General features: G+C 41.5%; 1 protein-coding gene across 1 annotated transcript in view; it reads right to left on the minus strand.

Annotated features, from left to right (window-relative positions):
- MYLK (myosin light chain kinase) overlaps positions 1-15,674 on the minus strand; it is a 216,398-nt gene extending 200,724 nt beyond the window's left edge. Inside the window, exons 1-2 of the mRNA XM_068139007.1 lie at positions 15,657-15,674; positions 2,213-2,285 (exon numbers count right to left, since the gene is read on the minus strand). The gene's annotated coding sequence lies outside the window, so the exon portion shown is untranslated. The remainder of the gene's footprint in view (positions 1-2,212; positions 2,286-15,656) is intronic.
- Between the last annotated feature and the right edge of the window lie 7,384 nt (positions 15,675-23,058).

Genomic DNA, 23,058 nt, shown 5'->3' on the forward strand with positions numbered 1-23,058 from the left:
TTCAGAGAAATTAAACATTTTTCTAGGAGTGAAAGAACTCAGATCCAAAAGAGGAACTGCCAGCCTCCCAGCTGAATCTTCTTCCCAGTATTCTTCAGTTTATATACCGAAATACAGAAGAAATCCCATTGTAAAGAAAAGGAGATAAGAGGCTAATCTTTGCTTTAACAATAAAAATAAGAAAACACTTCTCAAACCATTTCAGTCTCATGGATTAAGTGGAACCAGCTATACATGTGACCATTGAATGAAGCAATAGTAGGTCACTAAAAAGAAACTATTGGCAGCACAGGAAAGTGGATAGGACACTACATTCATTGTCACAAAGAGGCATGGAGGAAGACAGAAGAGACAGTTATGTCATTTATTCTGACCTCTTAGATACTGTCAGCAATTCAGTTTAACCTTTTTACACATATATTGAGACTGATCAGGGCTACCTGGGTGAAGCTCAAAGTACAGGAAGGTAATTCATAAAAAGTGGTGTCTCAAGGACGTCTCAAGTTGCTGCCTGCTGCATCGACTGAACTTGGGTCTCCAGATTAAGTCCTGTGAAATCCAGTATTTGCCCTGAGAAACATATCTGGAATCATCCCAGATTCCACATGCATGGGGCACATGCAGCTTCAAAAGACAGTTCCCTGCTGACTGAAGGAGTAGCAAGTATAACAGGGCTTTAGAGTCTCTGCAAGCAACATAAATATTTTATTCTTTTACTGTGTTGCTCTATAGATTCCAATAAATCTACATAATTCAATTTACCACAAGGCTACCGCTTTTTAGAGCAATTGACCCAATGACTGGTATTTATTTGCTGAGATATGCTCCATTAAAAAAAAAATAATTAAAAAAATCCACACTATTGCCCCTCATCACCACAGAGATGACAGCTTGTTGCCAATGTGCCTGCCAGGAAACCATCTGGAAACAATATCAACACCACAATCTACAGGCATCCCTCCAATGCACTAATCAGGTCATCAGAGTTCAATAATTGACAGCATCTTTAGGAAATGGAAAGGATAAAACTATGGTAATAAGAGAGTCAAGATCAAACCCCAGGGCCTAGTTAGTTTTGCTCCTTTGTGGGTTTTTGTTTGACTGTTTGTTGGTTTGGTTTTTTTTTGGGGGGGGTGGGGTGGAATTTTTGTTTGCTTTGCTTGTTTGTTTTTTGTTGGTGTTATGTTTGGGGTGGGAGGGTTTTTTGGTTAGTTGGTTTTTTGGTGGTGTTTTTTTCCCTCCTTTTTTTCTTTAAGAAACATACCACATTAGCATTCCTTCCCCAGTGTTTGAGCTTAAATTTGCTATTTTAGAGAACTTTGAAGTGCAAGCGAGGCCTCTCAGTTTGACGTACACTAGAGCAAATGTGAGTCCTCTCACACAGGAGCCAGGAAGAGTCACACACTTCAGCCTAGACAATAGAGTTACACATATAAACTCTTACAAGGACATTGAAAAAGTCTGGATAGAATTAAGTGGAGGGTGACAATGATTTGGAGATTGGGAAAAACATAAATATGTACATATGTTTATTGTGGACAAAAACTGCTCAAAGTTACAAGACTTCTTATCACACAGAGCAGTACCAGACGCTACAGTTATCACAGGGAATAACATACTAAAATGCAGGGCCTGTAAACTGAAGCTGCAGAAGTCTCAATGTGAGAGTGCCTTTCTAAAGCATGTGAAAAGTAACAAATCAGAGGGGGGGGAAAAAAAAAAAGTGATTTTGGTTTCCTATCTTTCTTTCTTAAATGAAAAGAACAAACATCATAAGAAGTCAGAATTAACCTCTGAAAACTGTTTTTAAAGTTAGTTCCCTCAATGAAAGAAACAAATATTTTGGCTTGCCACTAAATTAATCATGCATTTTTGAGCTAGATAATCCAGCTGAGCCAACAGAACTAGTACATTAGAGACTCAGAAACTAGGCTAAATAATTCACCCAAAAATTATTCTCTAATGAGCTCCAGAAATTCTGTATATGAAATATGCACTTTAAAGATAAGAACTTAAATATTTTATAATAGCTAAACATTTGTGACTTTGCATTTTTTCCCAGTACATTAAGTTGAAACTCAACTAAGCCTATAATATAGGTAAAGCAAATGTATTCACTCATAAGTTTTACTCAGCAAACTCCTACATTGATTTTAGTTAGAATAAGACAACTTTGCATTCAGACATGGAATCGTGAGGTCGCTTTGCTTACCTTTTTCTAATTCTTGGAGAAGTCCTTTCAAACTCCTTAGCCTCTGATACTTCTTTGCAAAGTGTTTTGAAACCTACAGAAGAAAGTAGGAAGAGCTATATATTTGACCATACCACCTGAAAAACATTATATTAGAAATCCTGCAAATAATTCACATTAATGTATTTTACAGTTAGGAAAAGATTGCAAAAATTACCAATGCCTAAATAACTGCTAAGTGAACACTAGCTGGAGTAGCTACATAAACCTACCAGTTTCAACTGTAAAGTTGAAAATACCTCCATAAAAGACAATGATCATGAAAGACCTTGACAATCACTGAAGTTTCATTTGATAAGAAACCACTCAAAGAATGGGCTAGTCAGATACAGGACTATAAGAATTATAGGAAGTCTTCTCTAACGTGAAGTCCAGTTCCTCTTTATGACACAGGTTTCACTTAAAATAATTTCTCCTGCTTGCATTACAACAAAGATGAGGGACAGGTTTTCACAAGGGATTGTATTTGAGGCATTGGTGAAGCAATTGCTCTGGATAATTTCACTTCCACACACTACCACCCCAGTAACTTTTAAAATACACAGCTCTACTTCATTATGCCTCACTATTTAGCTCTTCATATGATGGGGAAATCCTGCAACTCATCAGCAAAGTCATCACACAGAAACAGCAGGTCCATTTCCAACAGCTTTTGGGTCCAGGCAGGTATGTCAAAGGCTGGAAACCAAGACCTTCCACAAAGCAGACACGTAGCTAGATTTGAAGCAAGGTTGGTCCAGCATTCAGAAGTTAAAGACTCAAACAGACAAGCTCTGCAAGTTTAGGTGTTTCTATTTATAGAATGCAAGATTGTTACTGTAACAAGGGATCCAATGGGGCCTAGAAAACAAACAAAACAAAAACACATGCACCAACACAAAACCTAACAAAAACCAAACCACAAAATAAACACTGCAGTCCTGTGCTGCTGTTAAAAAAATAATAGAAGAAAAAGTGACTTTATTGAAATAGTGCAAACCCCCCACAGCTCTAGATTAATTCAGCTATGCATATGTTAATGGTTAATATTAGCTTTGACTAGCTAAACAATGTTAATCAACAATAACTTGTTTGCTTGTCTTATTTCAATGGTGGATTGCACCTGTAAAAGCAGCCCTTTAAAGTGCAACTGTAGAGAATAATCTTCTGTGCTGCTTCTTCAAATACATGCTTTATGGAAGAAGTACAATCTTCCTGTAACTGCATATAAACACACTTCAGCTCTTGTAAACACGTCTACAGAGGCCTCTCATCTAACCACAGAGACCTCTCCTATAGCCAAAGAGCAGTTGCCTTCAGGCTTTTTCAGTGTCTGCAAAACTGGAAAAGCAAGGCTATCTTCTTCCCGGATGTTTTAAGTGCAAAGGTTTTGAATTTTATACAAATTCTACCCCAGGATTTCATAAGCACAGAGTTCTAATCATAACTGCACATACTGCGTGATGCAAAAGGTAAAGGGAGGTGGTCGAGGCCCCGTCCCTGGGGGTGTTTAAGAGCAGGCTGGATGAGGCTCTGGCCAGCCTGATCTAGTGTGGGGTGTCCCTGCCTGTGGCAGGGGGGTTGGAACTAGGTGATCCTTGTGGTCCCTTCCAACCCTGAATGAAACTATGAAACTATGAAACTATACAAAGCTCCATTAGCACTCAGAACAACTTCGTGCTCAGTTTGTGCCTCAGTTTTAGCAGAGGGCTTCCAGAAAGTCCTACTGTATCAACATCTACCATATATCTACATCATGTGGGGACATTCATAAATACTCCATGTTTGCCCATGTGGAAATGTAGTAGCATGTGGATGATATGTTACTCTAGATCCATATACAGTTCTCCAATGCAAAAAAAGACATCTAAGCATGGGGCACAATCCAGAGCAGGGAAAGCTATAAAGGCTACCTGTTAATGTAACAGAGAATGGCACTATCACTAAGGGTCACCAAACAAAACCAGTGCATGCATGTGCAATTTTAAGAATGGAACTATATAAGGATTTACCAAGATAAAAGGTGGACACTAGAAAGGAGCAGTTCAAAAAGCAAGAAGTCTCAAGGAGATTTTGGAGAATACTGCAGGGCATAGGTCAGAGTATGGATTGCTTAAGTAAAGACAGGGAAGCCCATAAAACTTGGCAAGTCAAAAGCAAGCAGAAAATTAAGTGGGCTACAAGACAATTCAAAAAGTGTCTGCAAACAAATATCTCTGTGCTAGCAAACAGCTCTTTAAATACTTCAATGATGGGAAGCCATCTAGGAAGGTGGTCAAACTGTTGGGTGACAAAGATGTCAAATGGGCAGATGGGGATGATAAAGTTGTAGTAGAGGAGCTCAGGGAATTCTTTACATCAACCTTTAGTGCTGAAATCTTTGGGGAGATTTCCACACCCATTGCAGTCTGCTGTGAATCTGTCAGAGGAGTGAGATGAATCTCAAATAAATTCAGGAAATGCTAGACCAAACAAGGAAGTTAGCTGTTAATAAATCACTTGGACAGAATAATGTTCATTCAAGTACTGAAGAAACTCAAATGTGAATTTGCAGAACTACTAGCCAGGGTGTGTATGCCAGCATCAGAGAGCGCCTCTGTACTGGAGGACTTGCAGACCCTGCCTGTGTAACTCCCAGGTACAGGAAGGGCTGTGTAGGGGAACCTGGGAACCATACTCCATCTTTACTCAGAGTAAGAGTAAGCACATTAGAAAGAATAAGAAAGCAAATGATGGAGTTTAGCAGACCCTTTTTAAGATTAAAGCAGTGCTTGGGCTGGTGTTACTAACAATAGGAAAAAATAGACAGTAGGCTTTAGTGTAGATACATTTTGAGTAATTTAACACAACAGTATCAACTCTAATAATTTCTGCTCCAAAGCTGGAGCCATCCTTGACAGTTCACTACAGACATTAGCTCAATGTTCATCAGCAGTCATGATCAGAAAAGAGCTAGAGAGGGTATTTCTGCCACTTCACACAGTCTAAGCACTCCTAGAACTTGAGTGCTGTGATTTGCTTTCCACATAATAGGTCACAGTAGTGTAAAAGGTGTACAGAGTAAGGTAACCAAATGTAAATGGAGCAGATATTTTGTCCAAGACTACTCAGCTTGGAGAGAAGGTTGTTGAGGGTGGATATGACTCAATACAACAAAATAGACCATGAGCTGCTGAATGCAGAACTGCTATTTGCCCAATCCTACAGTGCTAGACCCAGGCAGTATTCACTGAAACTAGCAATAAACCCAAATATTTTCTATCAATATGTTTACCCAGCAGGTTGTGAAGGCAAACGATGTCCATGGGTTCCAAAAAGGACTAAAACTCCTAGACAACAGGTCCATAAACGGACACAAAGTACTAAATCAATATATATCATCTAATATCCTTAATACAAGAGCTATGGAAACTGGAGAAAGAAGTGGTTGCAAAAAAAGGTCCTTTGAAGATTCTTCTCCTAACTTTTTGGACACAATGTTGGGCCAAACAGACCGATGAAGCAATTTAAAAGTTACTCATCTTTTAGGCAGACTCAGCATCCCCATACATCACACCGCCAGGATTCCTGTAAGGGCTTCAGAAAGGTACCTCTTGCCACTGTGACAACCAGGCTAGAATTCCTTGCAAGGTTTAAATGCAGGAATATTGTTTTAGAGAGCTGGTGTCTGACAACATGCTGACCACTCTCTCAATATCCAATGACAATTATCCATAAACTACAATAAAATAATATATACATCTATCTAGCATTCTTTCTTCTGTGCAGCTTGTGGATTAATTTTACTTTACCTGTAAAGTAAAGGAGAAAGCTGATAGAAAGCAAACATATTCCATCTCTCATCCCTCTAATGAACGGATGGAAGTGGGACAGATTCAAGAAAGAGTACAAAATAAAGAATTTAGACTAGTTCCAGGCATCAGAGCTTCCTTTTATGACCCTTTCCCCTGAAAACACCTTTTACATCAGTACGAACAAAACATCCATAAGTAATTATTTAACCAACCCAGGTAAACCAAGATTTTAATTTAATTTTTGAGTCATCACAGAGTTTCAATTTGGAAGCACTGTTTAAATGAACACCATCTTTGAAGACAGTAAGTTATTTATACTTAAAAAAAAAAAATTAATCAGCAAAGCTGTATTTCCTGCTTTGTAAGTGAAATATAACCTTAGACAGAAGGAAAAAAAAACCCAACTCACAAGAAGTGCAGTTACAGCAAGTTTGTCTTCAAGAAAATAAATCCTTTGTTTTGAGGTTCAATTTAGTTCATTATCTTGCAACTTCTACAGCTTTAAAGGAAAATATTTTTGCTTGGTTCTTGGGGAAAAAGATTTCTGTGCTACACAGATCAAAATTTAATAAGACCTGCCAAAGTTAACTCTCACGCCTACTCTTGACACATTCTGCTTCAAAAACTCATGCTTTTAATAAAATCAGAGAGAAAGGAACTAGCACATGAAAGCTATACAGAAAATTCTGCTCAACACAGAATACATAACAGACATGAATAGACATGAAACCATGCATTCTTCTCATTAATTTGGTGAGAAGCAGGCTTTGTTACTATAGTTCCCTACAGCAATATCAATAACTATACATTGCTAATGTAATGTACGGGTACCTCACACACACAGGATCCTGCAGAGTGCTCTCATGCACTGATGAACAATCACAGCAAGTTCAAAGCAGGTTACTGTAGTGGTCAAGCCAAGTACAGTATAACAAAAATGAAGTAACAGGAAGCACCAAAGCGTGTGTACAAGTTTATGTTTACTTCTACCGTCTTGGACAAAGCAACAAGGATAAAGAGCTTAGAGTTAGGGGATACTACATCAAGTGTAAGGTCAAGATCATGCACATGCAGAAAGGAGTAAGGTTCACACTCTTTCACCTAGAAAAGAATTTGACCATGTTTGACTTTCTGTCCCTGACACTTTTCACACCTCATTTTCTGGATGTCTCTGCAGCCCAGTCAGGAACCCATTTCTCTTCAGGCTAACCAGGGCTACCAATTTCATCTCCATACCTCAATGTCCACAGCTATATATTGGAATTAACTTGGAGAAAGAATATAACTTGGTGTTTCATTAAGTAGCCTAATACCTATGTTCACACTGATTTACACATGTAACAAGCAAAATACACTATAAAGCTTTAGTCCCAAAGGGCAGGGCAGAGGCAAAATAGTTAGTGCTTATGAACCTGTCTGGTAGCCATTCAGGACAGCCACATCTGCAGAAAATGGCAGAGCTCCTGCCTCCTCCCCTGCCCCTCAGTGTGAGGGGATCTCCTCATGGATCATAGAATCAACCTGGTTGGAAAAGACCTCAAAGATCATCAAGTCCAACCTGTCACCACAAACCTCCTGATTACTAGACCGTGGCACCAAGTGCCACATCCAATCCCCTCTTGAACACCTCCAGGGACGGTGACTCCACCACCTCCCTGGGCAGCACATTCCAATGGCTAACAACTCTCTGTGAAGAACTTTTCCTCACCTCGAGCCTAAACTTCCACTGGCACAGTTTGAGACTGTGTCCTCCTGTTCTGGTGCTGGTTGTATGGGAGAAAAGACCAACCCCCTCCTGGCTACAACCACCCTTCAGGTAGTTGTAGACAGCAATAAGGTCTCCCCTGAGCCTCCCCTTCTCCAGGCTAAGCAACCCCAGCTCCTTCAGCCTCTCCTCACAGGGCTTGTGCTCGAGTCCTTTCACCAGCCTCTAACCGCCATCCCACAGCCACACCTTTATTGACACCTCTCACAGAAGGACATTGTAACAGGCATGAGTGACAGGCTACAAAGCAGGGCAGCCTGTCAGGAGGCTGTGAGCTACCCTGAGCTGGGCCCAGATGGTTTGCACAGCTCAGGCATCAAGGGGAATCCCCAGTGCGGGAAAACCAGCACACACTAGAGCCTGACCTTCCCAGAGAAGCGGGAAATAAAATGGCGGCTGCTGAGGGCTGCAGATAGCCTGTGGAGTCTCCTGTGGCAAAGCGGGCAGGAACACCACTGAATGACAGCTTGGCTCAGCACTGCTTCACTTCCACAACCTGCAGGGAGTATGCAGCGAGTGGAGACTGTGAGGGAAAGGGCTGAATAACGATTTATAGAAACCACCTTGTCGTTGTTTGTGGTGGTCTTGTTCCTCAGTATCTGAATTGCTGATCAGAAGCGTGTATTGATTCCTAAGAAAACAATAACAATAGGAATTCTCTGACTCAAGCCTGTTTTGCCAGCAGCATGGAAGTAGCTTGCCACAAACTCCCCTGCAGGAGTACTACGTGGTGCTGAGACACGTCCCTGAGTGGGGCTCAAGAAAGAGCACAGAACACAAACTCTGCCATGCCTCTGGGAATGATGAAGTTCAGACTTCAAAAACCTCTTCTATTTAAATGTGCTCACACCACTCATGGACATTTTCACAGCAACATGAAAAAACTGCTGTACTGTGGAGGAACGGGAAAATGAGTAGGAAGAAGAAAGGGAAATGAAGAAAATGAAACAAAGCTGCTTTCACCACTCCCATCTGTGAGAAAGATGCACTCAGGCATGCATAGACACACCAGCCAGGATCCTCTAAAACACTGCATGATGCATACTCAGATAGTTGCTTGCCTCTTTCCAATACCAGTTCAGTCAGCACAAAATACCTCCAGGTAGTTTCAAGTTACAGCCAGGGTAAGCAGTACCATAAAATTCCTCACAGCCACCCAAACTATTACTCTTCTATTTTCTTCCATGTGGGGTCATCGCACCCCCTCTCTGGAAAGCTTGGAGGTATGATGCCACTGCAGGCATCTTCAGAGAGGGCCTGACAATGGTGTATTATGAGGCTTGTTGTAACATCCTTTCAATATTCTTAAGGTCCAGTGATTTAGAGAAGAGCGCCTTTTGTGTCTCCTGTCAGTTCCAGGAAGCTCCTGTCACTGGCATGGATACTGCATATGGAAAAGAGCTGCTAAATAGACCGGTTAAAAGAATATAGGCCCAGTCTCACTCCCACGTTACTGAAAACCGTGAATGCTGCAGCTCTGTTGAGGTCAGAGGAATCGCACTGCTCTGATGTTGGGGGTGAGACACCCATACACCAGCTGTTACATTTCAAAGCCAGGGCTCCCTTTGGGATAGTTTCACAGGCCCTAAAATACACCCCCTGAGGCTACCACGGCCAGAATGCCGATGCTTTAACAGCAGCGGCCCGCGTACAGGCAGATCCCACCAACCTAATTCATGACAGCACCAGAGTAAACTGAAGCCATATAAAACAGAAAAGGTTTCTCTCCTCCAAAAACTAGGGTGGATTTGAACTAGTGATCTGGAGAGCTAGTAACACTTTCAGATATGACTTAATACCCCTCCTCCACCAAAGGAGGGAAAAGTTTATGACTTAAAAAAATCTAGCAGACACATTTTTGACAAATTTCTCCTTCCTGTGTATTTTACACACATCCTGCTTATTGCTTCTGCTTTGTAACTTTCCTTCTGACAGGATCAACAGAGTAAGACCATACAAACACTGGTTCCCTGACCTGGATATTATGAGTGGTTCTTAAAGAATGTGTCACACTTTCTTTACCCAGTCAGACTGTTTATCCTCGTTCAGGAGAGATGCTCAGTGATTAGTTCAGGTTTTGTTTTCTGTTAGTTTGGGGGTTGGTGGGGGATTTTTTTGTGTACTCTTGGGTTTTGTTGTTTTTTTTTTTTTGGGGGGGGGGGGTGGGTGGGTGTTAGTTGATAGGTTTTTATTGGAGTTTGGTTGGTTAGTTTTTGTTTTGTTTTTAAAAGACACTAATTCCAAACACATGACATATGTGAATGAAAAACACCTTTACTGCAAAATTTAACAAATTGCTTGCATCATTAAAAGGAATTAATGTAATTATATATATATTTTCTGTTAAGAGACATGCAACTTCACAAGTTACCACTGCAGAAAATTATTATACTACTGCATACATTTTATAATGAAGTAGTAACACAAGCACTGCACATTTAGACCATAAATTACATTGACATTCACTTAATAGATACAGAAAATCTCACACCTTGTTTATTGCAGCACTTAAGAAAAAATCACCTTGAAATCCAATGCAACAATATCCTGATCAGAACTAGGACCCGAGAGCTGTAGTTCCTTTGACTCATGCTGCTTACAAAACACAACTCTTACAGGCCTTAGAAGCAAACAGGAAACTTGCAATACTTCCAGGCAGATAACAGCTAACTCACAACACAGTGAGTTCATTATTTGGAACATCTCAGAATGTGTTTGTGCCAGACCAAGTACCACTCTGTCTTCCCAGCCACTCAAATCCTAATCCTCTTTTTTAAAAGCATTTGCAACTCAGTCCTTGGTCTCCCCATTACCCACTCATTCCTTGATATTTTGCTAAGGTTGAAAATCAGGATAGCAATTTTTGCTACTTCACAGCACTTGCCACTGAAAGCTGGATTACACTGCTTTAGACAGTATATAAAATGTCTTGGCAATCCTTCACTATACAGGTGCAGTATCATTCTGGGTGCACCCTTCTGTTCAGATAACATCCTGTCACTCTACAAATACTCTAGATCACAAGCCAGTTGAAGAACAATAGCAGAAGCAGTAAAAAGACAATTTGGAGCAATGGTCTTAACCTGCCATGCAACAGTTAGAAATAAACTGCAGTGGGTGTGTAAACCGGCACATGCCATTAGTCACTTTCCTCAGCCAGGAGGTCTGCAGCTTCAGACCACCTGTGGACTCCCAGCAATTTATCACATTTTACAAGGAGAAACAGTAAATGATGCACATGAATGGCAAGTCCAGCACTATTCCTTCTCCCACAGGTTTTATCTTCTGCTTTCAAACAGAACGGATGGCTTAATAGATACTTTAATCCTTTCTTGATGAAGAAAATAGCTGAAGATGCCTCTCAGTGACAATTCTGTATCCTATACCACACTGGCAGCATCACAAACACTAAAAATGCCTTTGGCACCAAGAATCCTAAGTACACAAAACAGCACTTCAGTCTGAATAATGCCTGTGTGATCAGCTGGCCTTGTTTTTGGCAAGTGAGTAAATTTAATCCAATTACAGCAGAGGTGGTGAGGTCAAGCTGCCTCTTACTGAAGAATCGCCAGCAAGACTGTCCTCTAAGCATAAAACACTGCAGCTAGCTAGACTTAAGAGAGCTGACACACTGTAGTGAAGTTTAGCAATGCTCAGACTTGTTATTACAAAGGTAAGTGCCAAGAAACTGATTTGTGCCAGCAAGCAGTAGTGGAAAAGGATTCAGCAAGAACACACTTTGTAAAGCACACTGTAATCCTAAGCACTTAATTGCCTTTGGCAAGAGCTGCATCCCGTTGCTCTCTCAGAAGTCATTTTATCTGCAACTTGATGCTCACAGCTACAGCAATGAATGGAGTGGGGGAGGAGAAGAAACTGGGGAAACCAGCGAGAGAACTACAGCTTCCAGTTTGTCTGCTGAACTGCCAAGCAATATATATGTAATATTCATAATCATGTGCGAGGCCTGCTCTGATGACTCTGGAGAGCTCCCATAGAAGCAAATGAAGATTGACTCACATCCAGGCTCTTTACTCACCTACAGAGGCAGGAAAATATATTGCAGAGTTACACACCTGTATTAATACTTTAGTATTTCTGCAGGAGCGGCCTTTGAGACAGTCTGTGTAAGTTTGGAGGTATAGATGGAATTTCTATCTATTTTTCCTTGTCTCTACTTATCATGCAGCATTCACAAATATTTTACAATATGTTAACCCTAACTCGTTGTTCCCACATAAATAAAAGACCCAGAGGTAAATAATGCACCAACCCTATTTAATTAAATGAGGAGTCTGGGGGATGAGTTTCTGCAGACCCTTTTAAATCTTAAAGCCTGCCAACTGGATGAACAAAAGGTAGATTAGGCTCACATGATAAATCCCAGTAAACCTGAAAAGCCTTTGTTAATAAGTCACTAAGGGAATTTTTTTTCCTAGAATTTCTGCTCACCAGAAGTGAGAGTTAAGATTATTTGAGTGGGTTTGGTTACCAGCAGCATTAAATGGGTGTATGCCTCATGGAGCTCTAATCTCCTCATTTCTATAGAGCTCAATCTCCTTTCATTCCTACTAAAGGAGAACCAGTTATTTCTAGCTTTTATACAGGGAGCAGCTGCTGAAACTTCAGAGAAAAGAAAAATGTATTAATTTAATCAAGATTCCCAGGAAAATTAAACTGGAATTCTATATTGGCTTTAATAGCAACACCAACCACAGAAGTGCAAATGCATTTTGATTTCATTTTGGTATTTCTTTCATGTAGGTGGTTAATTTGGGAACACTTTCATGATTCTTTTAAGTTCCATTCATAAGTTAGTTTTCAGTAGCTTGTTCACAAAGCCAAATGACACGTTAGTCTGGCAATTAGTGGACTCTTCTGTTTGTAGAGAGGCTTAATGAAGACATTATTAGAGACAGACCTTGCTGTAGCACAATCAACAGACCCTTTACAACTGCTCAGGAGAGATCTAGACATTAGCAAAATCCATTCTGTGATCACAGACACCACAGATTACATTTAAAGCCACGATAAATTAAAGACTCAAGTCCATCCTACCTGGATCCATCTGGCTTCACTAACGAATCCTTTTCAGCACTATAAATTAACCATATCTTCTCTTCATGCAGTGCTGAAATCCAAACAGCATATGTAATCCTAATGTACATTGTGGGAGCACTTCCGTCAGTGAAGCGGATGAAGGCAGCTCTATAAGGCTTGCTAAGATCCTGTCAGGAGCAGTTGGTGCCACCGCTGTCTTTTAAAAACTTTCTGAGCCTGAAAGTCAACAACATATTTCCAGAGCAGCAAGAGAAAGAACGTCCTACCTTCCAATGGGAGGTTAAAATACATAATTTAGCAGCAAAGATAGAAAAAGGCATTAACCAGCCAGAGGAAAAAGAATGAAAAAATAAATAAAACTCATTACCTCTTCACTCATACCTTTGGAGTGAAGGTTGGAAAAGCTGTTGAGTACAGCTCTAAACAAGTACCACAAAAGCAAAGGACTGCAGCATGTTTTAGTATGGACTTGACAAGTTTATGAAGGAGTCATTCTGCAAAAACACTATGAAACAGTCCAAGATTCTCTTCCAGCCCATGCTCAGGCATGAACCCAAACTACCTAGAAGAGTCCAACAACCACAAACCATGGCTCCCAGCTCTCCAGAGTCTAACCAAAAACTCCAGCTATCTCCCTACATGGCTCTCAAACAGGGCTTCTGAGAACACTTTCCAGATTCAGGCATCCACAAATTCAAAGTGCAGCATTTAGAGCAGTTCTGAACCCTATTTACATCTGCATTATGTTTTAGGAAGGCTCTGAAACTAATTTGTAGCTGTCAGTTTATAGTCTTTCTGGTACAGAGTACTTGGCCTGTGTAAGGATATTGGTATATATTTTGATTGACTGTAAAAATAGGATCATGGCCCAGAGGAAGTCCTAATGATCTAAAAGGAGTCAGGGAGAACATAAACCAGATCAAGAACTGGTGAAAAATCATGTGTCTCTTATATTTAACTTAAGCCAATGACAATACATAATCACAGCTTATTTCAGACTTCATAAATTCCTGTTCAGCATTATGCAAGCAAACCAACAGAACTTTACTGATTCATTTTTCCTTCATCCTCCTTTGCACCATGAAGCAAGGCAACTAAAGCTATGGAGAGGCGCTTGCAACAGCCAAGTATCAGATTTCTAACTTTCTTTGCAGCAGACCTTTTAAGATTTCCCTACAAGGCCAATAAAGTTTGGGTCAGTGATACTAACTAGTGTAAGCCTCCCACATTTATACAAAATCCTAGCTGTGAGGCGTTTTCTTGCTCTTCATGTCTCTCTAAAAACGTTAAATACCACTAAAACATCGCACAACACCACAAGGTGTGCTGCCTACCCTTCCAGTGGCCAGTCCTCTGGTGGGAAACATTCTCTTACTACAACCCAAGTCACTTCAGTTACTGCTGGAGTCAAAGCACTTGCCTGGGAAAGTTAAAATGCAAGATGCTAAGGATGAGCGTAACATAGATGTATTATGGAAACGGGTTATAGGGAGCACTAGGTTATAAACTACAGTGCCCATAGCAACTACCTACAGAAGCATAGTATCTTTTGAGGAAACAGAAAATACTGTGGAGGTGTGCCAGATGAAAATTAACTAATATACCATCTGACCATTATTAGCAAAAATAATTCTGGTTTTAAAAACAGACAGCTCCTGAAATGCCCTGTTAAGAGTCTAGTTCCAGGAGTATCAGCAAATATAAAGTTGCACAGGAAGCCACATACCATATTTGGGAAATAATAATGCAAGTCATTAGGAAAAAAAATAAAGACATATGTGCAGGAAGTAGGGGGAGAGAGATAGTAATTCTTTTGGGGATTTAAAATGTGAGAGGAATTACTCCTTCCCTTTCAGCTTCACTGACAGAAACGGCACTCCAATAGGAGGTGGCATCATTTTGGAGCATCTTAGTAGGGAAGTACACCATCAGTGTATAACATAGAGCACACCCTCTACAAAGTTCAAAGCACCTCAGAAGTACAGTGTGTGGAGCTTGGTATCTGCAATTATCCTCTCAGCCCTTCCCTTTGCAGAAAGCATATCTAGGCTTCAAAACACTTTTGTTTCTGCTTCCTGACTCTGGCAAAAATATTCCTGTGGATTTACTCTGCAGAAGATAAGGCTAGGGCTAAGTAGTATCTTTCAGCTGTAAAAGAAGTGAAAGATTCTCTGTATTTTCATCCCTGGTCTCCAGCCCCTGCTAGTCTGACATGCCACTCCCTTCCAGCCCAAGCAGAGAGAGCAGTGCCAGGCCAGAGTCCAGATGTGCACATACAGGAAAGAGGATTAAATGGCAAAGAATCCTAAAAAGCATATTGCTCCACAGCATGAAGACAGCACACAGAGAAGCAACCGCTCCTCCTCCTCCCCTCCATCTCCCCAAGTTAAGGTTTTTAATCATTCATCTCCTTCCCCCATCCTTATGTAGTATGCCTAAGTGGTGTCACCAGGATTTATCCGTCTTTGAGACCTTAAGTGCATTGTGCAACTCAGTACAAATTATTTTGAGAACAGCAGAAGTTAAAAAAAAACACAACCAAAACCACAAAACAAACAATAAAACCCCCAACCACAAACACATTTTGTCTGAAATACGAAAGATGTAGATGTGCAGTGAAGGAATATTTCGACGTGTACCTCCACATATGCACCCTTATATATGAAAGGCTCAGAAGTCCCAGGGAGAGCCAAAGGGATGATCATTACAGCCTCGCCTATAAATGTTCTTAACAATCCTTTGCTACCTGCCAACAGAGAACAATAAAACTCTAACAAATCACACATAAAAGATGGCAAGTACTTACTACCAGGTTTGCTTGCTCTCGGATTAACGCGCTCTGGGAGGGAAGCCGTAGGTGAGCTCTTCTCCCAGCAGGAGCCCAGGGAGCGCTCCTGCAGGGGCAGGAACGGGGGCTGCCTTGAAACACCCGCAGGAAACCCGCGGCTCCGATGCTCCAAACCCGGCATGTGCCCGCAGCCCGCGCCGCTAAGCCGGCTGCAGCGTGGCTACCTCGTCCCTCCGGAGAAGCAGGTTTCCCTCCTCCTTCTCCGCCTACTCCACCTCCCCCTCCGGAGGATGCCCCGGTACCCCCGCCCGTGCCCGCCCCCGGGCTTCCCTCCGCGCCCCCGGGACGCAGCCTGCAGAGAGAGAGAGAGCGAGCCCCACAGGTCAGGGGAAACGCTGCTGGAGCCACCCCACCGCCGACCTTTCACCAGCGCCTCAGGCCACAGCCCACCTGCCGCTCAGCTCGCAGCCGCTGCTCTGCGCACTCCGGGAACTGGGGAAGCGCGAAGCCCGCGGGGGAAGCGGTGCCCGGCGGCGATACTCGCTGTGGTCGGCGCAGCTCCCTTTAACTCCTTCCTCGCCCCTCCAGCGCGGGCTGGCGGCCGCCTCGGAACCTTATTAGGCAGCAGCGGGAGAGCCTGGGGGCGCGGTGCGTCCGCTGCAGAGGGCGGTGGCGGGGAGGAGCCGGGCACCCTGAGCCAGCCTCGCACCTGCTGAGCGCACCTCGCGCAGCTGGCGCTGCTGCCTTTAGAGCTGGGGGCGTGCTGCAGGGGGTGCTGTATAGAGAAGGGCAACTTGGTGCATGAGGAGTAGGTGCATATGGAGGGAGTAGACGGTGTGTGTATTGGGACGGTATGGGGAAGCACAGGGGGGTGTGCTTACAGAGTTGTATGCAACGTGCATGAAATACATATGGGATGCATGCAGGTTTTGTGGGGCGAGTGTACGACCTGCACATAGGAGAAGTACATAGAAGATGTATGTGGATGTTTGTACGGGACTTGGATAGGATGCCTGAGGGGTTTTCTTTTACAGAAGTGTGCCTATGAGTATGTACAGAAAGCGTAGGGGTCTGTATGGACCTCTAGCTCCTCCAGCATGGAGGGGACTCCGGGCTGCCCTCTGCCTTCCCCCTCTCCAGCCCCTAGAGTCTGGCCAGGTCTGGTGCTTTGGCACATCTGTCTAGGGACATCCAAATCTGGGGCAGGGGATTTAGTTTAATAAACCGTTTACAGTTAATTGTGTTAAGTGCTAAAGTAGTGTAGAATGAAGAGCAAATGAAACATGGGGACAGACTGAATCCTCTTCAATAATAAGACCTTAGAACTGCTGTTTTATAATGTGGAACTAGTGACATTGAAGGGGGAGGGAAATCAAGGTACATTGCAAACTGAAAGCCTTTTTACTCCAGTACTTTTAAAAGTTTCTATTTACAGATTTTTGTATGTGACATGGATTTATTGCCAGTTCATACACACATGAGGATAGACACACCAAAAGTCTAGGTCCTATGGATAAAGCCTTTCCTCTCTGTCATCTTGCATTCTTCTGTACTGTGATCAAATTATTGATATCCTAAAATGAGGTTCTAGAATGCTGCAGAAAAGAAAGCACAAGCTGCAGAGAACTTGCCTCCTCGTGAGGTTCTAAAATACCTGTAGGGCTGACAGAGCAAACCACACTCCAGGCTTCAATTCTTTCTCCCCCCTCGCTGTATCCACCCAACAGCAGTCAACTCAGAAAAAAAGTTGCCAAGAAAAGCAAATTTCAGCAGAGCTGTACTTTGCTGCTGCAGCGCTGGGAGTTTTATACTTTCAGTGACCTCAATGTTTTTCATTTTGATTCTGAGGTGAATTTTTGAGCTATTGATGAAGGATGTGTCCTGCAATCTGAGTAGGCTGTGCAAGGACACAGTGTAAAATGTTGCCTTTTCTTGGTACATAGTTTGCCTTACTGAGCACAAGCCTCTGCAAAGGGTGAGAGCACTTAGGATGAGTTCAGAAAAGTTGTAGCCTTCCCTTTTGGTCTTCCAGGTGCAGTGCAAAGTGAGTGAACTAGGAGGAATTGCTGCTGCTACTATTATTACTCAGAATTCTTCAGACTGACTATCTGTATCACTTAAATGGGAGTCCTGAAGAAAAACTACATTTTCAGAAGTTCTGAATACTTCAGTTGTCACTGGCTCCACTGAACCTCCCTGTTGAGATTTTCCTTTCCATAGTACAGATAAATTTTAAAGACAGCTCTTATTCAGTTTAATTTGCAGGTAATCTGGTGCCAGGTTATACTACTCACAGAATTCACATTCAGCTGTATGTGCATAATACACAAATTACATGCATCCAGGCTTTTTCCTTTATGGTGGTGGCATATTCTGGACTATACAGAAGTGTTTGCCTTTAGTTCAAAATGAATGCTGGAGTGCATGATTCTCTGTCGATAGCTGATTTCAAATGGCAGTGCACAGAGAATCCAACAGTGATTGGCACACGAGACATTAAAAGATGCTTGTTATATGAACACTTTATTTCTTTATTTTATTTTTATTTGCCATTAGAATACAGAAAGAACATGAAACCCTTCGATGGCCACACAGAACCTGGCACAAGCTTGCTTTGGCCTCCACCTCACACCTCACAACTGAATGAAGTCTGTACCAGCAACACCTTTTAGGAAAGAGTAAGAGTTTGGCCCAAGAAGATGCTGCTCTGCATCACAATTATGTTTTTCTTTGCTGATTTCAAGTCTAGACCTCATGAAACTCCTTGTAAATGTTCTCATGCCTTACCAGTTGGGAATTGCCACTCTAGACAATTTCATGATATCATCACCACCTCTGCTTTCAATTTAAAATTATTATTTAGGCTTTAAACACTCACAAAGAACAAGGCTCAGTGTTGTCAGTGAACCCACATCTGCCTTCAGCTGAGCGGGAGAAGTAGGAGACACTTGAATCAGGTTAAAAGCCACTGAGTTCCATAAGGAGAGCAGACAGTGCCTCTGCTGGGTTTCAACAGATTTATTAATTCTCAACACAGCTCACATGCTTCCTTCTCCTTTTTTCCCTGTTTATTTGATTGCACAAGTCAGACCAAGAAAGGGAAAAAAAAATAGTGAAGGATCTCCCATCCTAGTAGACGCCAGTATGACATAACATTTCATGTCCAGTCAGAGTTTCTCTCCAGAGACCTTGATAGGACTACTTATGTTCTAGTTGGGCCTTTCTATCCCAGAATGCTCTAAGATACTGAACATGAATAGTGCCACTTCTTTAGATGTTTATCCTAAATCAGATCAATCTCAAGATAATGAATGTTTAGATATGACAGGTAGTGAATGCTGCTGGCTGGAATAATCCTGTGCATTACTGCTTGAGGGTAAATATCCTTCACGCAGCTGCTCCAGGGACATGTTTAGGAAACAAAAGATGGCTGTGTATAAAAGATTTCAATTCATCTTGACCTGCATTTAGAGGTTGTATCTTACAAGCCACAGACTGTAACAGCAAAACCCTCAGAGAGCTTGTATAGCTTCTGTAGGGAAACAAATGAAGGATGAAGTTACCCAGCTGAAATGTTTGGAAAAGTGAGTTACTGAAGCTGAACTATAGGGTTCAGATGATTATCAGGTGATTAGGAGTACAAGGAGCAGAGCTGCATAAGAAGAGTACAGATAACCTCTCCTTTTGCCTTCTGCTTTTTTCCTGATTCATTCTCTCACTTGCAGTCTTTCTGTAAAATCTTCAGGCTCCTCTCAGGATAATGTTCAGAAGGTGCCTAAGCACAACTGCACTTTCATGTGTGCTCTCCTCTCACTTAAACTTCTGGTCCAGTAATTGCTGGTAGAATCAGCTGCTTATGAAGTCAGTTTGTTGGGAAGAAACACGTTCATCTGTTTCCCAGAGCCAGTTCTTTCTTTTCTCTTTCTGCCATGTGAATGCCTGGTTTTGCATAATGTAAGTACTTATTTTAAAAAGCAATGCAGGTTCTAGCCTCTTGAGATTAGAAGATAATCTTCTAAAAGGGAGCCACTATAATATCTTCCCAAATCTGCAGGCAGACTACATTATCACCCCCCATCCCCCATGGTCTTTGCTCACCATGAACACAGAAAGCATTGAGAAGCCTGTGAATTTCATGCTGCAAATAGAGATCGAGTACCTAAGGAGGGAGGAAGCCAAGAGGTTAAACACAATGTAGTACTAACATTGACATACGACATTCAGGCCAGCATTAATTCATTCAGCAAGAAAAAACAATTAGATGTGTCAGCAAAAGACCACATAGGCAGTTTGTGCATATCTGGTAACATGTACAGGTGTCTGAGTCTTTACACTTCAAGGTTTGTTGGAAAAAGGCAACAAGGCTGCAAGCATTTGGCTGCTGGGGGAAATTACAGATTTTGAAACTCAGCAGCTGTTTTATCCTCTTATATTTAGAGGCTGAGATAATGTATAATCTAGTGGTATAAACAAGGAAAAGCTAGCAAGTTCACTGATTTTAACGGCAGCTAGGATGAACAACCTGTGTTTCAAACTAACAAACTGTTCAGTCTAGTAGACCAAATATTTGGTTGGACTGCAAATATTCTGCACCATCATTTTCCTAGAGCCAGAGGTGTGGCAGAGAAATTCCACTTTCATATATTAAAACACTGAAAAGGGTAACTACTTCTGACTTGCTGAATGAAATCCATCAACAGAGTACTGTTGGCTTTCATGTGAGTCAAGTGATTGGACAAAAGGAGTGGTTACTCTGTGTTCTGTATAAAGGCATTGAGAAATGGGTACCAACTGAGGCTAGACTGACCCTACAAATGAATGAATCACTATAAAAACAATCAACAGAAGGGCAGTATTGCCATTCTGCAGCAAGCAGCTGGCTTTATCCTTTTCTTCATGAAATGGAAACAAGATAGTACCTGCACATATGGGGAGGACACAGTCTCAGGCTGCGCCAGGGGAGGTTCAGGTTGGATATTAGGGAGAAGTTCTACACAGAGAGAGTGATCACCCATTGGAATGGACTGCCCAAGGAGGTGGTGGAGTCACCGTCATTGGAGGTGTTCAGGAGGAGACTTGATGGGGTACTTGGTGCCATGGGTTAGCTGTTTGGGTGGGTTGGATTGGTTGATGGGTTGGACACGATGATCTTGAAGGTCTCTTCCAACCTGGTTTGGTTTATTCTAAATAAAGGTTTTTTTACTCTAAAGACACAGCTTTTTGTCCTCAAGCATTCACTGCAGCACAACTAAGTTCAAATTGATAGGGAGGTTTTGAGATTAATCAGAGGCTGCGAAGAATCAGCAAATATGCTTATTCACCATTTCTAGCAGAGCATGCTACTGTTCTGCTCAAGTAAGAGCTGAAAACTAGAGAGATTCCAGTACATATGCAGTAAGTGCCCATTCCCATTCTGTACAGAGACCAGCCAAGCTACAGAGTATAATTTACTTTTATTACAACCTTCAGTCTCTATTCTCAACTTCTAGCCTAAAGAAAGAAGTACTGGTAATGGCTAGATGGGTACAGCATGATGACAAAGATGCACAGTATCCTTGGTTTGTTTAATTTGTTGCCCTTTTTTATTTATTTTTTTAAATCTAGTTTTTCTTACAACAAAGGTTAAGAGTGCCATACAAATAATCTAACTCCTGGGAACGAAAGGTAAGAACAGTGTGATGGAACCGACTGCTAGCAAGTCTCTTATAACACAGATTGTGTACTCTAAAGAGGTAAACGTGACAAGAAGATTGCCAAATTCATGTCATCTAAGTTGTTATTTGACAAACTCAGATTAGGTAACTTCAACAGTTATCAGTGAGTAACAAATAATCTGTAATTAAAATGTTTCGTGCTGAAATTCTGTTGCAATTATCAACCACTACTCAAACAGCAGAAATGCAAGAGTGTATTACAGTTGTTTAGAAATGCAACACATGCCTGACCATGCCCAGTGCACATTTGGAATTGCCAACCACCCACAGCAGGAGTCCCACATAAATAGTTCACTATCTGTATTTTAGAAACTGACCCAAATTACACTGTAGATATACGTAGCCTTCTGGATTTGTAGCCAGACCCTGCAGAGCAAATGAAAACATACAGCTTCTGGAGGGGAAAGCTTCACAGTTTCCCATACACTTCCAGAACATCTATATTTTTGTGTCATTCAAATATGGCTTCTGCATCTGAAGATGCCATACAGATGCAGTTATTAGAGCAGACAGATCTAGGGAGAGAGGAAATGAATTCTTTACTTGGCCTTCCCTTCTTTTCAAACATAATGAGAGAAACCAATCCTGCTCTATCAGTGCTTTAGATGAGAGTATTGTCAGCAAATTCCATCTAGACTAAAAACTTTAAGTCCCTGTGGTGTGTCAAATTTCTGAGACTTGAAGTAAAAATGAGTTTGAACAGATTAACCAGCTGAGGCCTGAAAAATAAAGCTGGCTCCTCTGAAAGAAATGTGCTTTACAGTGTTAAGTGTGCTTGGTTCCTCTTTTATTCAAAGGAAGCAAAGAAGTTTTGTGAAGAGAGTCTTCAATAGGCTCTTTTCGTTTTAAATCTATGGAAGAGTTCCAGCCAGTCTGTAGCATTGGCTTGAACTTTGCTTTTCTCCAAACGAAGAACGCTTTAGTTTTCAGTGGCTTCCACATTTTTTTTCTTCCTCCTTTTGTAAAATGTGCAAGTGTAGTCAAGTGGGTTGTATTAGCTTGACATTTTCCCCAAACATTCACACTTAGGACCAAAAAAGGGAATATTTAATAAATGTAACTAGGAATATGTTGGAATGTTGATCTTCAGAAGATCACAAGAATTTTCAGTCATAAGGTCTAATTAAATATCCCAAGCTGGAAATGCTTCCAGTGGCTGTTACGTCTACTCGTTATCTGGTAAAACATTTTTATGTCAGCCCAAGTGGCTTTTGTGCCAGAGTGATGTATTTTAATGTGAATTACACACATGCACAAGAGGCTGCATTAAATTTACCTAGGCTAGTGACATTTTGGCATCTCAGATTTAATCTGAAAGCAACAGGCTATCTTTATGCATAGGGTGCTAACTAGCAATAAAATAGCTTTGCAGTGGTAATCATGTTTAGTTTCTTATACATGAACAAAATGTTAGTCTAAGAGAGAAAACATCATCTGTGTGGTCTAGTATGGGAACTTGGACACCCATTGCTGACATTCTTCAACTTTGATGGAATGCTATTAAACAGAAATAAAGGCATCATGTGAAACAGTTTTCCTGAAGTACCATGCCATGTTGTTATCCAAGAGAAAAGCATTTTTTGCCAAGATTAGATAAAGAAAACAAAAATGAAACCCAGAGATAACAAATGACTAATTAACCACTTCTTCTGATTAGGAGCCATAGAATTCCAGTAGCACTCAGATACTCAGAGCTGCTTTGTATG

This window comes from Melanerpes formicivorus, unplaced genomic scaffold (assembly GCF_026170545.1).
Source record: "Melanerpes formicivorus ecotype bairdi unplaced genomic scaffold, bMelFor1.0.p_v2 SCAF_5, whole genome shotgun sequence".
In the NCBI taxonomy this organism is placed as follows: domain Eukaryota; kingdom Metazoa; phylum Chordata; class Aves; order Piciformes; family Picidae; genus Melanerpes; species Melanerpes formicivorus.